General features: G+C 39.0%; 1 long non-coding RNA gene across 1 annotated transcript; it reads right to left on the bottom strand.

The window, feature by feature from the left end:
• Positions 1-3,447: 3,447 nt before the first annotated feature.
• LOC124271211 lies at positions 3,448-16,719 on the bottom strand. The gene is made up of 3 exons (XR_006896974.1): positions 16,622-16,719; positions 7,848-7,859; positions 3,448-3,459 (listed from the first exon to the last, which is right to left on the bottom strand). It is a non-coding gene; the product is annotated as an uncharacterized LOC124271211 (long non-coding RNA).
• Positions 16,720-17,727: the final 1,008 nt, after the last annotated feature.

Raw genomic sequence — 17,727 nt, 5'->3', positions numbered from 1 at the left:
AAAATTGTATTTGAACCTGTTTATTTGTCCTCAGAAACTGCTTCACTGGTTCACTGGTTCACTGTTTCACAGTGTCCTCTAGGCATCGAGGGTATCTTCACACTGTTCCTATTTCCAGTTACCCGTGAAGATCCGGGTTAGAATTGGTCTTCAGCAATCCATGCTTGTCGTAAGAGGCGACTAACGTGATCGGGTGGTCAGGTTCGCTGACTTGGTCGTATCCCAATTGCGCAGACCGATGCTCACGCTGTTGATCACTGGATTGTCTGGTCCAGATTCGATTATTTACAGACCGCCGTCATATAGCTGGAATATTGCTGAGTGCGGCGTCAAGCAAAATCAATCACTCACTCACTCCTATTTCCAGTTAAAGTGTTGAGCTGGGTCTTGGTCTCTCTATCTTTCGCTTGCTCGTACATAACAATTCATTCAGAACATTCTTTAACAAGAATCCACTGTACAATTCCTTCCAGCAGCTGGCGATGGTGACACTGACGATGATACTGATAATGAAACCTCGACTGAGACTGACGATGATGAGGGCGGTAAGGATAAACATATGCCTAAAATGAGTTTAAAACGCTGATTATTCGAGGTTTAATGTAAAATTCATCAACTGTCAGCAATAATTGTATAAGCCCGTACAACTTCTTACTCCTTGTAAGCCCGTAGAAATTCTTATCCTTTGTAAGCCCGTACAAGTTCTTATCCTTTGTAAGCTCTTACTAATACTTGTCCTCTGTGTGCCCTTCACATTTCTTAAACTTTGAGACAGAGAGAAACATGCAATTGCAGCAAATTTGCCTCAGACTCAAAACAACACTTTAATTAATTTTAAAGCTCTACCACATTAACAAGCTGATGGGTTTAAACATTGTTTACATATGATAACAACGTGTTTTATGTTACAGCTACAATGACCATCGCCCGTAATGTCAGGAGTCGTAAGTGTTTTTGAATTATATTATCAACCATTCGATTTGAATATTTATAACAATTCATTCAGAACATTCTTTAACAAGAATCCACTGTACAATTCCTTCCAGCAGCTGGCGATGGTGACACTGACGATGATACTGATAATGAAACCTCGACTGAGACTGACGATGATGAGGGCGGTAAGGATAAACATATGCCTAAAATGAGTTTAAAACGCTGATTATTCGAGGTTTAATGTAAAATTCATCAACTGTCAGCAATAATTGTGTAAGCCCGTACAACTTCTTACTCCTTGTAAGCCCGTAGAAATTCTTATCCTTTGTAAGCCCGTACAAGTTCTTATCCTTTGTAAGCTCTTACTAATACTTGTCCTCTGTGTGCCCTTCACATTTCTTAAACTTTGAGACAGAGAGAAACATGCAATTGCAGCAAATTTGCCTCAGACTCAAAACAACACTTTAATTAATTTTAAAGCTCTACCACATTAACAAGCTGATGGGTTTAAACATTGTTTACATATGATAACAACGTGTTTTATGTTACAGCTACAATGACCATCGCCCGTAATGTCAGGAGTCGTAAGTGTTTTTGAATTATTGATTTGAATATTTTCCTCCCTCTCTCTCTCTCTGTCTCTCTCTCTCTGTCTCTCTCTCTCTCCCTCTCTCCTTTCCACTCTCTCTGTCTCCCTCCCTCCTCTCTCTCCTCCCTCCCTCCCTCCATCTCTCTCTTTTCCTCCCTCCCTCCTCTCTCTCTCCTTTCCTCCCTCCCTCCCTCTCTGGCTCTCCCTCCCCTCTCTCTTTCCTTTCCCCTTCCTCTCTCTCTCCCTCCTCTCCCTCCCTCCTCTCTCCTCCCTCCCTCTCTCATTTCCTCCCTCTCTCCCTCTCCCTACTCTCTCTCTCCCCTCTCTCTTTCTCTCTCTCTCTCTCTCTCTCTCTCTCTCTCTCTCTCTCTCTCTCTCTCTCTCTCTCTCTGCGGGTACTATTATTAATGTGAATAAAACATTCTTCAGCTGACGATGACGCTGACGAGACTGAAACTGAAATCGAGTCTGACGATGATGCTGATGAAGGAGTAACTCCAGGTAAGAAACAGTTTCATTCAGATTCAACGTCAGACATGTGTTGGTTATGGATGTGTCCGCTGGGTTAAAATGCGTTGACGTTTTCGCGAAACTAGTACCGTTTTAATAGTGATTCATGTGCATATGCTTTTAAAGTCATACACTTGACTGTGCAATTCGTGGATACTTCACTTCGTGTGATTAAGAAACGGGATCTCTCTCCACCCCCACCACGTCTCAATTTATTTGATGTTGCACGGAGACACGAACCGCTTTTTGGTATACCCGTTAATGCTACTTTTCTGTTATTTTCAGGTTTTATTCCCAACATGCAAATGGTTGCAGGTAAGCCTGATTTTCTGTTATATTCTTAAATATTTGGCCGAACCATTTAACATTAATATACGGGCTTCCATTTCAACTCGACGCACCGAACACGTCATTATTTATAAAATAACCTCTCTGGTATTTTTTAGTTATCCAGTATCGGTTATTTGGTATTGTTGGTTCTTTCGTGGGTATTTGAGACACAAGATACCTTACAAGCAAAATGTTATCTTCGCTGGAGAAATAGATTAACAATAATTTTGATATATTCATTACTTATATTTTATAGGCCCTCCGCCAGTGCCAGAACCACAAAGAGAATGTTTCAATATTTCTGTCAGTGTACCCGAATACGTAGAGCACGAAGACGTCGCTATTAGCAACGGCATGACAATTGTCAACGTTACCGTCCTTCAAGACAACAGCATCTCAGGAGCCTGCAACTATGTCATTACCGACACTGCAATGTATGTCAATTCCACGTGCAGCGCTGATTTCGAGATATGTCTCTTGCCACTTAAGCCATAGACCAGCGGTGAAAGTCTTTGGCGTTACTGACGCCGAAGTTGGAATGGTTGATGACGTAATAGCGTTGTTTATTCGAGTAGTGTAATTTTGGTAAATAGTACTTTCTGTGCACTCTATGTATCTGCATCAATAAAACTGACAGAATGATATGTGCAGTTACGTTTTGTCCATTTATCCATTTATGTGTACCTGTTCGTTTCGCATAAGAGTACAATGTGTGAAGCCATTTTCCGGCGTCCCTCGTTTTGATAGTGCCAGAATGTTACTAAAATTGGTGAAAAGTCAAACACACTCAAGCATTCTTTTATTTTTGTCATTTGGATAAGAAAACCCGGGAATATTCGATCTCCCCTGAACGGTACAGGATCCGCGAATGTGGTTTCAAATCCAGGATTCCGCCTGATGGTCATCTTTGGTGTGCGGAAGTGTTTATGGGAAACATATGTACCGATCAGCCAATGCACTTATAAAAACGTAATTGTCAGTTTTAACAATAGTCCATCAATGTCACGGAGAAGGACACCAGATATGGGCTTCACACACTGTACCCATGTGAGGAATTCAACTCGGGTTTTCGGCGTGACGAACCAACACTTTAACCACTAGTAACGTCTTCGAAAAATCAACATGAATCCAAAATCTGCACGAAATCACATGGATGTGAAATTTTTCCTTTTCCTTTGAAACTAATCTAAAAACGTTTATTTGAATGTTTTTAAATCTTAATGAATATATCTAACTGCATACCTGTCAACTTTTAAACAAATATTCATATACATGCATACATGCATACATACATACATACATACATACATACATACATACATACATACATACATACATACATACATACATACATACATACATACATACATACATACATACATACATACATACATACATACATACATACATACATACATACATACATACATACATACATACATACATACATACATACATACATACATACATACATACATACATACATACATACATACATACATTTACATACATACATACATACATTTACATACATACATACATACATTATATGCATGCATACATACATTATATGTATGCATACATACATACATACATACATACATTTACATACATACATTATATGCATGCATACATACATTATATGTATGCATACATACATACATACATACATACATACATACATACATACATACATACATACATACATACATACATTTACATACATAAAAACATACTTACATACATACATACATACATACATACATACATACATACATACATACATACATACACATACATACATACATACATACATACATTTGCCGCCATCCATCACACATTTTTCAAACGAGATTAAGATTGAATAAAAATACGTTTTACCTTAAATTTTATTTATATTAGTTGCATGTTTCTTGTACTTCAATTGCGAATATTCAAATGTGAATGAAGAAACGCTCGCGCTGCTCTTGTATATAGAAACGAAATAGTTCTGAGACGTTACTGACCGTGACCAACTCCCCACTCCCTCAGCGTCAGTAGGTCAAGAGATGATTTGTTGCACATCCCTGATGTGTTGATGTAGCAAACACATACACTCGGTCAAGGAATTCATGTCAAGGTGAACGCCGTCTATGATGAGGTCAGACTGTTTTCATCTAAGGCCTTAGGTGCGCCTGTATCCAGAGACGTTATGTAGCAGCAGTCAGCAGAATACGACACAGAGAAAGACAATATTCATACCTGAAATTAGAATGACGAAACAAACTTATTTTCACTGAGAATATTCAATTCTTTAACCACAAAGCAACCATTCGTAAATTATCATTAAACCAAATAACATCGCTCTATGGCAGTTTGTTTGTGTATGTGGTGCTTAACATCACACTCGGCAATATTATAACTATATGAATGCAGCATTTTAAAAATCAAGTCTCAGCCAGACAAAACAATTATGAACAATCAAACATAATAAGGAATGGTCCAAGCAACCAGTGTACTATCACATGTAATCACGTCACTGAGCCATTGTCACACCACGCATTGGTAAAAGGGGACCTATTTCTTAAGTAGGTAACATATATAATCACGTCACTGACCCATTGTCACACCACGCATTGGTAATAGGGGACCTATTTCTTAACTTGGTAACATATGCAATCACGTCCCTGAACCATTGTCACACCACGCATTGGTAATAGGGGACCTATTTCTTAACTAGGTAACATGTAATCACGTCACTGAACCATTGTCGAACCACGCATTGCTAATAGGGGACCTATTTCTTAACTAGATATCATATGTAATCACGTCACTGAGCCATTGTCAAACCACGCATTGGAAATAGGGGACCTATTTCTTAACTAGGTATCATATGTAATCACGTCACCGAGCCATTGTCACACCACGCATTGGTAATAGGGGACCTATTTCTTAACTAGGTAACATATGTAATCACGTCACTGACCCATTGTCACACCATGCATTGGTAATAGGGGACCTATTTCTTAACTAGGTAACATATGTAATGACGTCACTGAGCCATTGTCACACCACGCATTGGTAATAGGGTACCTATTTCTTAACTAAGTATCATATGTAATCACGTCACTCACCCATTGTCACACCACGCATTGGTAATAGGGGACCCATTTCTGAACTAGATATCATATGTAATCACGTCACCGAGCCATTGTCAAACCATGCATTGGTAATAGGGGACCTATTTCTTAACAAGGTATCATATGTAATCACGTCACCGAGCCATTGTCACAACACGCATTGGTAATAGGGTACCCATTTCTTAACAAGGTATCATATGTAATCACGTCACTGAGCCATTGTCACACCACGCATTGGTAATAGGGGACCTATTTCTCAACTAGGTAACATATGTAATCGCGTCACTGAGCCATTGTCACACCACGCATTGGTAATAGGGGGCCTATTTCTCAACTAGGTAACATATGTTATCACGTCACTGACCCATTGTCACACCACGCACTGGTAATAGGGGACCTATTACTTAACTAGATAACATATGTAATCGCGTCACTGAGCCATTGTCACACCACGCATTGGTAATAGGGGACCTATTTCTTAACTAGGTAACATATGTAATCACGTCACTGACCCATTGTCACTCCACGCATTGGTAATAAGGGACCTATTTTTCTTAACAAGGTATCATATGTAATCACGTCACTGAGCCATTGTCACAACACGCATTGGTAATAGGGTACCCATTTCTTAACTAGGTATCATATGTAATCACGTCACCGAGCCATTGTCAAACCACGCATAGGTAGTAGGGGGCCTATTTCTCAACTAGGTATCATATGTAATCAAGTCACCGAGCCATTGTCAAACCACGCATTGATAATAGGGGACCTAGTTCTTAACTAGGTAACATATGTAATCACGTCACCGAGCCATTGTCACACCATGCATTGGTAATAGGGGACCTATTTCTTAACTAGGTAACATATGTAATCACGTCACTGAGTCATTGTCACTCCACGCATTGGTAATAAGGGACCTATTTTTCTTAACTAGGTAACCTCCAACAATATTCAGATTTAGTGCCAGATATTTGTTATGTACAATCCATGTATGTACCAGCGTTTGCCCTTAACCCTGAAAAGCTGCTGGCGCTAAAGAACCAGAACCATAAAAAGTTGTCGGTCCTGATCAGAATGTGTAAGCCCTATATTTTCGGTACATATATGTAATTCCCAGCAAACAAAAAGTGTGACAACTAACAAACTGAGTTAAAGAGTTTAATTTAACTCTAGCGACTGACTAGCCTTCATTTGCAGCAAAATATAAAAGCTAGAAATTACTGAATGATATTTTCTGAAAAATGCTACTCTTAGTTATTGAGGATGAGAAAGCTGTCGGCCATAAGGCCCTGCAGAAAATAAAAGCTGTGGGTCCGAGTGGTTTTCAGTCGGCTTCTGGCCTAAGACCTATAGAACGCTGGTATGTATATGGAATTTTGAATTTGTCAGTCGAAGAGCATTACATGATCCCAACCTTACGCCCACTTAATAATTCTTATTCTTGGCTACTAAACATTCTGTTACAGAATATTTTAAAATGATTCTGGCTAGCAAACATATGTTACCCTAAGACAAATATCTTTGTGAACAACTGTAACTATTACACAACAACACAACAAACACCATGTATTTACTTCCATGTATTTTTATAACAAGGCTTGCAGTAAATAAGCAGAATAAATACTATGACAAAATGCATTTGCTATATGCAGGGTACATACATGTCAACAGTATGAGTTTGATAAAAGTTTGCTCGGGGGATTGAAAGTGACAACACACACTATAAAAGCGGATCACAAGACTTTATGGTGTCTAAAATATGACACCGAAGACATTCTGACTGTATGATAGATTACACATCAAGAATGGATGAGGACAATGTCGAAAACCCATGTCCTGGACACTGCCGTGACATCTTTGAAAATCTCTGCAAGGCCATTCCTGTAATTTTATGTGTAACGCACAACGTACAGGTCACAAGGAATCACGAAAGCTACATATTCTCACACACAGGATATTAAGTAAGATAAGTTCGTTGTCAAAATACTTCCATAACATAACCTGCACCAAGTAAAAGTCTGCTTGTGATTATATTAACCATTGCTCGTAATAAATCAAGTTGTCCAACAGACAGTCTAGCTATAGCCCTGTATGTCACAATGAATTTCCTCATCGGTGCTTGTCATTCTTCAGACACCCTTTCCTGGACCTTAACATACACATTTGACATCTCCACAAAGAGTTTATTCAGCAGATCCATCAGAATGATTGCAATTGTTTCTGTCACCCCAACACACATGAGGTAATCTGTGACCACTATAAAGTGTAAGAACATTACTATCTGTCCGTTCATCCATTCATCCTCCACGTGCAAATGGCAAAATAGTGGCTGTACCTCATCTCTCTTATGTAGGTAATGTATGAACATAAAGATTTTTCTGGATTTCATCTTCTTTTATTCTTTGATACAGCGTTTCGGGGCCTGTTCCGGCCCCATCATCAGGTAAAACTGAGCGCAAAGCATCTTCTAAAATGCCAATCAAGCAGGTAATATATGGTTGGAATTTCAATATTGGCCGCCATCCTTCACATTCTTCAAATTCGATTACAAGTAAACCAGAAACAGTAACTGTTTTACCCATACAATTTAAGTCGCCCCGCCACTATGTTTTAGCTATACCGAAAAAATACCAGCAACGTATAGCCTTGAAAGATGATAGTTTCATGCAGATATAATCATGTATTAGGTGAAGGGTTTTCGATGGGAAACAAACATGATTGGTTTGTGACTATGGAAACACAAGGAATACAAACAAAATTGAAAATGTGAAAGCCCATAGTTGATCATTGTCCATGTATAGTTCCATGCAATCATATGCATTATTGTGGGAGAAGTACCGGGGACCTGAAGCAAACAGTTGTTTAAGCCTAAGTCCAAATTGTTGGAAACATAGCACAAAACAAAAATTAGGACATATTTTAAAATAGCAGAGGGCACTAGTTACGCTGGCGACAAACAGAGATGCCAAATTTCGCTGAAAATTGTTGAAAGGGTTTCATTTCAAATCATAGTATCGCCAATCAATTTGCCCTTTTGAGACTAAGTCAAAATTGTTTCTATGAAAAAATGAAAAACAGATTCAATTTGGCATAATTTGTACCAGACCAAAGACATCAGCTAAACTGATGAATTGCGCATTTGCTGAGCGCATATGGTTGAATATATTGAAAGGGTTCAGACAAGAAGACGGAAATAACTCTCACCCTGGTTTTTAAGACCTAGGTCAAAATTGTTTCCATGGAACTATGTAAACATTTTACAAAGAATCGACAGCAGGAAGCACCAGTTAAGCTGATATGCAGTGTGCATAAGTCATTTTTTTGTGAAATATGTGGAAAGTATGGAAAACATTCTGCATTCATTTTAGACCAAGGTCAAGACTTTTCCCATGAAAACATTTTTGAAGTTGTGTTTCACAATAGGATGGAAACCAAGCCAAACATAAACTGTCTCCCTTTTGCTGGGAGACATAATTCACAATGAAGTGAACTTAGATAGTGCTGCCCTTTCTGAACCAAATGTAGACATCGTCACTCTTGGGGACATCTGTTTTACCTTTCTAGGTTCAACGGTTTCTGAAGTAAAATATGTTTAGATGGATTAGGGACAACTGGACGATGGCGTAAACTTGAGTAATGAGACACCAAATCAGCATTTTTGACAACCTTTGTTCTCTTCTAAGGCATTCCATCCTCGGGCTCATGGGTAATATTAAGTTCTAGTTTTACCTCTAAAGGCCAAAATACATTTATGAAGAAAGCTACAGTAAATGAAAATGTAGAAAGCTACCTCACAATGTCAAACCTATACTCAATAAAATTTGAAATAAGAAATGATAAGGATGTTGTATTTGCCAACAGGAAAAAAATCATTTACATAACTAAACAGAAACCATTTCTCATCTGTGGCTACGTGTGAGAATACTTCATACTTTTTATCAATTTGACCAGTTTATTCTATACATGCTAAAATTAAGAAGAAATCCACCTCAGATAAATTATTTAAATATTTAAACAAGTCCTCTACTCATGTAAAATGAAGAGTTATTTTACTGGATGTTCTAATAGTACTTCAATAAAGACTCATCCAGGGTTAAAGTAAAACAAATCAGTCATTATTAAATAAGCCAGGGGCTACATAAAGCAGACCCGGAACTATTGTCGATAACTTGAGACAATATTGTTACCAGGTATATAATTCGATACCAGATTATTACATATTCCTCGGTAGATTATATTATCGTATACATAAATTCGTAAAACGTATACATCATTTACGTAGGTTAAGTAAGTAATGGACCGCCTACTGTGTCCTTAATCTACAGAGGGAAAAATACAACTTAATGTCTGGACATGAAGAATTATGAACATATGTCGGATTGTGTCCAGTGATATCCTCCGTGTTGACATGGACAATTATAAACATACGTTCATTGATATCCTCTCTTTAGACATGGACAATTATAAACATACGTGCATTGATATCCTCCGTGTTGACATGGACAATAATAAACATATGTCCTTTGATATCCTCTATCTAGACATGGACAACTATGAACATACGTGCATCGATATCATCCATTTAGACATGGGCAATAATGAACATACGTGCATTGATGTCCTCAATCAACATACGCACATTGATATCCTCTGGGTTGACATGGACAATTATAAACATACGTGCATTGATATCCTCCGTGTTGACATGGACAATAATAAACATATGTCCTTTGATATCCTCTATCTAGACATGGGCAACTATGAACATACGTGCATCGATATCATCCATTTAGACATGGACAATTATGAACGTACGTGCATTGATATCCTCCCTTTAGACATGGACAATTATGAAAATACGTACATGGATATGTTCCATGTTGACATGGACAATTATAAACATACGTGCATTGATATCCTACGTGTTGAAATGGACAATTACGAACATACGTGCATTGATATCCTCCCTTTAGACATCGATAATTATGAACATATTGCTATGTTCAACAATTCACTCTACCGCATTCTGCTTTTACCTAGTTATACTTTTATAATGATTTATATACTATTTTTTTATTTTTAGTAGGACATTATGTATATAATTCTAATCTGAAACTTAAAAAGAATTCGCATGGTAGACGAATGGGTGTCTGAGACATATTCTAGTTAAAAATTCCATATAAACTCTGTCAAAAAAGAAACGCAACCCCTGTATTTTAGAGATTTTGATCTGAAGTTTTAAGACGACACAGCATTTTTATTATTTAAGACAGAAGTCTGAAATTTGGCAGAATAATAACCAAGATGGGCATGTTTAAAATTGTCATTTCAAAAGTCATCTCACAGACACCAGTTTGTCACCAGGGGGGCGTCTTTCTCAGTATCTCGTATGAGCACCACGAGCTGCAATCACTGCACGGCATCTCCTTGGACAAGAACGGATAAGACGCCGGATTCTTTCCTGGGGAATGGCTCTCCACTCCTCCTGCAGTGCAACGCCGAGCTGTTGCAGCGTCTGTGGCGGCGGCTGACGTTGACGTACGCGTCGACCCAGAGTATCCCACAGGTGTTCAATAGGGTTGAGGTCTGGTGATTTAGAGGGCTATGGCAAGACATTGACGTTGGAATTCTGCAGAAAGTTCATTGTTGCACGTGCAGTATGAGGCCGGGCGTTGTCTGGTTGAAAAATCTGTGTCTGTTGGTCAATAATCGGGAGAAGGTGAGGCTGTAATACGTGGTTGATGTAACGTTGGGCTGTCAGGTTCCCTTCAACGATCACCAAGTCTGATTTCTGGTTGTATGAGATGGATCCCCAAACCATAACGCTTTCTCCGCCAAATCTGTCCCCTGTCGGACGCAGATGGGCGCAAAACGTTCATGACGTCTCCTATACACACGTTTTCTTCCGTCGTGATGTTGCAAAAGAAAACGGGATTCATCAGAAAACCAGATGCGCCTCCAGTTTTGTAAAGTCCATATCCTTACGTTGTTGCACCACCTGAGTCGTCGGCGGAGATGTAGGGGCGTAGTACCGGTCCAACAACTGGTCTACAGGCACGTAAACCCGCTTCTTTCAGACGGTTCCTAATCGTTTGAGCTGACACTCTCCTCAAACCTGGTATTTGTGTGGCAGTCACGGTTGGTAGGGCATGCCGATTACGCAGGTGATGGACCCGGATGTACCGATCTTGAAGGGGGGGTCGTGATTCTTGGCCTTCCACTTCTCGGGCGATCGTTGGTCAAATTGAAGTTGTTGTAGCGGCTCCAAAGTCGGGATATCGTTGTTTTGTGAACATTTAGGTGCCGTGCAACAGTTCCAAAACTTTCTCCGGCTTGAACACGACCAATGGCGATATTTCGGTCGGCAGCACTCAATCGTGGCATTTTTCACACAGCTTTTCATGCGACAAATGAATGAATATAATACGAAAGCACATGGGCTTTTATACACCCCTACATTAACTGCCATTTTCATGATTTGCATGTGTTTTTTTTGTGCGAAGTCACCATGAGGGTCATTTCATGCGTTGTGACGGAATAAGCAATAAAATACACTTATGCGTACAAATGCAGTTGTTTGGATGGTAATCTTCATTAATTACGTGTATAATTTCAATACATTCGAATAACATTTAGTTTGGAAGCAATAACTTCATTCAAACGAATTTTTCATATCTGAGGACAGGGGTTGCGTTTCTTTTTTTGACAGAGTTTATATATTTGTTCAGGCACACATTTACAACCTTTCAAATTTGGTGGTGGTTATGTGGTTGCTAACCCTTTCCTAGAACCAACCATCTTCACTGTTCCAATCTGTATGAATGAGCTTGCAGGAATGAGTGAGTATTACCTAGACATAATCCATTTTATTAAGAGGGGTTGTTATTCATTTCAATTACACAAAAAATCAAAAAACAAATTCAGTTTTATTCCTTTTTCCCACAAAGTGAAAGGTTGGCGTACTGTATTTAAACACAGTGGGAATTCAAGTGAGAATGAGTCTTCAACAACGCGTGCAAGTAGTAAACATTTGGTATAGCATAAACAGCTGAACAAGAAAAGCAAGATTTATGAATGTCAACTTCTTTATTGTGAATAACGCAACGTTTCGGAGTGTATGCTTACTCCTTCATCAGGTGAATGGTTTGGGATCAAGGGGATATATATACATTTAGGTGTCCACATCGACTCTTCCTTGCTCATGTTAACCGTCTGAGCACTACCTACTACTTTCACCTAAGATCCATTGGTAACATTCGGCAATACCTGACAACCGCTGCAACTCAAGCCCTTGTTCGAACTATTGTTACATCTAGGCTTGATTACTGTAACAGCATCCTTTCAGGCCTCAGTTCTAAACTCCTTGATAAGCTTCAGAAGATCCAAAACACTTCCGCCCGCATCATCAGCAAGACTTCTAAACGTTCCCATATAACACCGGTGTTGAAAGAACTGCATTGGCAACCAGTTAGGGCCAGAATTGACTTTAAGATCCACTGTCTGACATACAAGTGCCTCCATGGTTTGGCTCCCTTCTACTTGTCTGAACTCCTACATCCGTTTGTCCCCGCACGCAACTTGCGCTCAAACACACAAAATCGACTGGTCATCCCATCCTACAAACTGAAATCCATTGGACACCGATCATTCTCTTACTCTGCACCTGTGCTTTGGAGCTCTCTCCCATGTGCCATTAAAAATTCTGACACAATTGACATTTTTAGGTCCAGACTTAAAACCCACCTTTTCTCAGTATAATATGTATAATTTCAACTGTAAATACTCCAGTGTAAATATTCTGTAGCGCTTTGAGCATGCTTTAGGTTGTGGAAAGGGCGCATTATAAATATGCATTTATTATTATTTACAGATTAAAGATGAAAATGCAGCAGAGAGGGTTCGGGTGATCCTGGCACAGTCAGGCTGGTAAGGCTCATCATCAGCTCAGGGCCCTAGCCCCCTCTACACGCAGCCCAGACAGCGAATGGGACTTCTCCCATAGAAAACACTGCCTAGTCGAACCCACCAAGAACTCTCCGGAGAATATGAAGGCTCCCCAACACTGCAGCCTTCTGCATTACCCAGATTGTCAGAAGGGCTGTGGCCCCGGTGGAGAACCCGGTCACTTTACCTGATCTGCGCCAAGAGATCAGGAGGTAACAAACCAAGGGCACCGAGAACGAAGGGGAGCCTGACGACAGCGTACTTGGGATGCAAGCGAGACATTTCAAAGGCGAGGTCCGCATATTTATCATGCTTTTCCTGAATCTTGCCAATCACATTGCTGTCAAAAGGGACAGAAAATTCAATGATATAAATAAATTCATTGGCTTTATCAAAAAGGACAAGATCAGGTTTGTTGGCAGGAATTCTTCTGAGGCTGTATATGGGCCTATTCCACAGAAGATTGAAAGCATCATTTTCCATGACGCCCTGGACATGTTCAGGGTCGTACCAAGGATGGACCGCGGAGTCAAAGCCACAGGCATGGCAAAGGCGGTAGTAAAAGCAGCGAGCCATGCCATCATGTCGTTTCAGATATGCTGTTTGTGCCAAAGAAGGGCATCCACTGACAAGGTGTTGGACAGTCTCTGAGAATTCATTGCAAAGTCGGCATTTCATATTGATACTTTCTTTAAGAATCACATTTTGGCGATTACGAGTGTTGGATATCGATAATCTAATTGCCTTTCGTATTTCTAAACAGATATTGCAAAGTAAGAAAGATGTTATTTTGATAGGTCTCTACATACCACCCGAGGGGTCGACATACTACGCATCGTGTGGGAAACCACCAAGTATAGAACTACTTGATCAGTGGTTCTCAGAAAACCTGGATATTCTTTCTGACTGTCATATAGTTATCACCGGTGATCTGAACTCCAGGGTTGGGACAGGCAATGAACCACCTGAACCACAACCGAACTTTCTGGGAGATGTGTTCCCTGACGAAGGGTTAGTGCCTCTTGACAACAGACAATCTTGTGATAACTCAATAAATAGATTTGGTAGAATGCTAATGGAAATGTGCTATACGTACAAGTTGTATATTTTAAATGGTCGTGTGCAAGGAGATAAAACTGGCGAGTTTACGTTCATATCTAGCCAGGGTTCTTCGGTAAATGATTATTGCATTGCCAGTATTGATGCGTTTGAACTGATTGAATCGTTTCATGTAGAGGCCCGAGTAGAATCAGATCATATGCCATTAACGGCAAAACTTAAACTTTTTGAGCAAAGCCACCAGCTAGAAAATAATGATAATACTGACAGAAACTGCTCTGACAGAATTGTATGGAACCATACTAAGTCAGACGTGTACACCGACAGCATAAAACAACTTGCTGACACCTTTGATGAAGCAACAAAATTAGTTGATACAGATGCTGACCACGCTCTAGACTTGTTTGTACAAACAGTACTTGGTGCAGCGGACTGTATGAAAAAACGTAACAAAAAGTGTATTCCAAATGGGTTTTTTGATAAATATTGTAAAAGTAAAAAATACTTCACTCGCAAAGCCTTGCGTCGATTCCAAAGAAATAAATCTGAGGAAAACCGACGTAATTATTGCAAACAGAGGAATTTATATAAGGGTATCTGTAGGCGCACAAAGCTCTCGTATGAGCGTAACAAAGCTGAAGCATTAAAGCAAGCAACCGGTAACCCAAAGATGTTTTGGCGTATCCTCAGAGGTATATCTCCTTTGCACCGACCTCGTCCGAATATCAGTAATGATGCATGGTTTAACCACTTTAGTAGCCTGTTTGCAACTTATGATGCACCAATGATTGACCACTTTGGCTCTACGGAAGAACCAGACATAGATGAAGTTGATGCATTTATCCTAGAATCACATATTACTTCGTCAGAAATTAGTGATGCTATAAAACATATAGATAATGGTAAGGCAGCTGGCACAGATGTAATACAAATTGAAATGATCAAAACCACTTCCTCATATTTCATGCCTTTTCTCGCTACACTTTTCAATAAAATATGACTCGGGAACATTTCCTACAAGCTGGACAAAGTCTATCGTTGTCCCAATACACAAAAAAGGTGATAGAAATAACCCCGACAACTACAGGGGCATATCGTTGTTAAGCGTCTTGAGCAAAATCTACACTGGTGTGCTCAATAATAGACTGAAAGTCTGGACAGAGCTAAAAGAGAAAGTTCCAGAAACACAGACAGGCTTCCGATCTGGTTATTCAACCGCAGATCACATATTCACGCTAAATTCTATTGTCGAAAAATGCTTTATGAAAAAACGAAAAAAGCTTTATGTCGCCTTCATAGATTTCAGAAAGGTGTTTGATTATGTGAAAAGAAATAAACTTTGGTTTTGCCTTAAACAGAACGGGTTAAGGGGGAAAATGCTGTCAGCACTCCAAGCAATTTACATATCTGTACAAGCTTGCGTAAAATGCTCTTCTTCAGATTTTACCGATCTATTCAATTGCCCAAATGGAGTGCGCCAAGGATGCATCCTAAGCCCGTTGTTATTTTCATTATTCATCAGTGAACTGTCAAGCTCTGTAAATGAATGTGGTAGACACGGCGTGCAATTATTCCCTGATTTATATGAACTATTCCTACTTCTATTTGCAGATGATGTCATCCTCGTATCTGAATCAATTGTCGACCTTCAAAACCAGTGAAATATTCTTGAAACGTTTTCAGACTATTGGGGGTTAACTGTTAATCTTGATAAAACACAAATTATTGTGTTCAGAAAAGGGGGCATTCTTTCGAATAAGGAAAAGTGATTTTGTAAAGGAAACCACATCGCCACTGTAAATAGTTACAAGTATTTAGGTGTCTGGTTTTCAAGTAACTTAAAAATGACTAAATGCATTTCAGACTTGGCAAGCCGGGGTAAAAGAGCATTGATGGAAATCATTGTCAAACTAAATAAGATTAGAATGATTGACCCGAAAATATATTTTAAAATCTTTGATTCCCAGGTGATGCCGATATTATTATATGGCTGTGAGATTTGGGGAGTCAAGCAATATGAATTATTGGAAAGGTACATCTTCTAGCCTGCAAACGATTTTTAAGGGTAGGAAAACAAACTCCTAATACTATTGTATATGGCGAATGTGGCCGCTATCCAATATATATAAATGCGTACTTACGGCTTTTACGTTATTGGCTAAAATTGCTCAAAATGAGCGAGTGTAGATTACTCAAGAAAGTGTATTACATGTTAAGATATTTTGATGACATTGGAAAAAAAGAGTTGGGTATCGTACATAAAAAATATTTTGTTTTCTCATGGCTTTGGATATATCTGGATTAACCAATCTGTTGGCGATGAACTTTCTTTTGTACAATTGTTTAAAACATCATTGATAAATGAATTTTCTCAAAGTTTGACTTCCACGTTGAATAACAGCTCTAGATATGTGATGTATAGAGAATATAAATTCATATTTGAACCAGAAAGATACCTGTATATACCTGTACTACAAAGAAAACATGTTTGTCAAAGTTTAACAATGTTGAGGAAATGTTATTCACAATAAAGAAGTTGACATCCATAAATCTTGCTTTACTTATGCATTCCACTTCTAAATGTCCTTCAAAGATTAGAGCCGAACAAGGCATGAGAAGGTATACACCAGTGTTGTTGTTTTGTTGAGAATTGGGGTTCTCGTGGAGGCTAAATCAGAAACAAACAATAATGTCATCATGATGTTGGATACGAGCATCCTAGGCGATATTACATAATCAAATTAATAAGTTCTCACAACAGATTTGTCACGCCTGGAAACGGGGTATAGTTTATTTCGCGACTTAACTACTTTTGATAAATTCAAATGACAAACATAGTAGCAGACCAACTGGCACTATGCATGTCTAATATATTGGAAAGATCTCTCAGTATTTATAAGCAGTGTCTGAAAACATTTTACGCAAATTTGACCCATCAGTGACACAAATGATGCTGAATGCTCTTCGCTATTTTGACGTGTGCCATACATTCCCGTGGATGTTTTTCAAGTATACTATTGGCTAGCCTCAGCCTTTGGTACCGTTGGGGCAGGATACTGACATCTGGTATCATCAGTAATATTTGACAGAAATTTATAAACACGTGCTGTCATCATATTTCATAATGGCAGTCACACAAACAAACACATACCGTTGAACTAAACAAACGACTCTGATTTTTTCAGATATTTCTCATGGATGTAAAACGGGTTTCGTCGCTTTATTTAATATTAAATAAGTTAA

This window comes from Haliotis rubra, unplaced genomic scaffold (genome assembly GCF_003918875.1).
Source record: "Haliotis rubra isolate DU_JTF1 unplaced genomic scaffold, ASM391887v1 Scf159, whole genome shotgun sequence".
Lineage (NCBI taxonomy): Eukaryota > Metazoa > Mollusca > Gastropoda > Lepetellida > Haliotidae > Haliotis > Haliotis rubra.
Note: the sequence above shows the minus strand (reverse complement) of the source record. Positions and strands in the feature narration are given on the sequence as shown.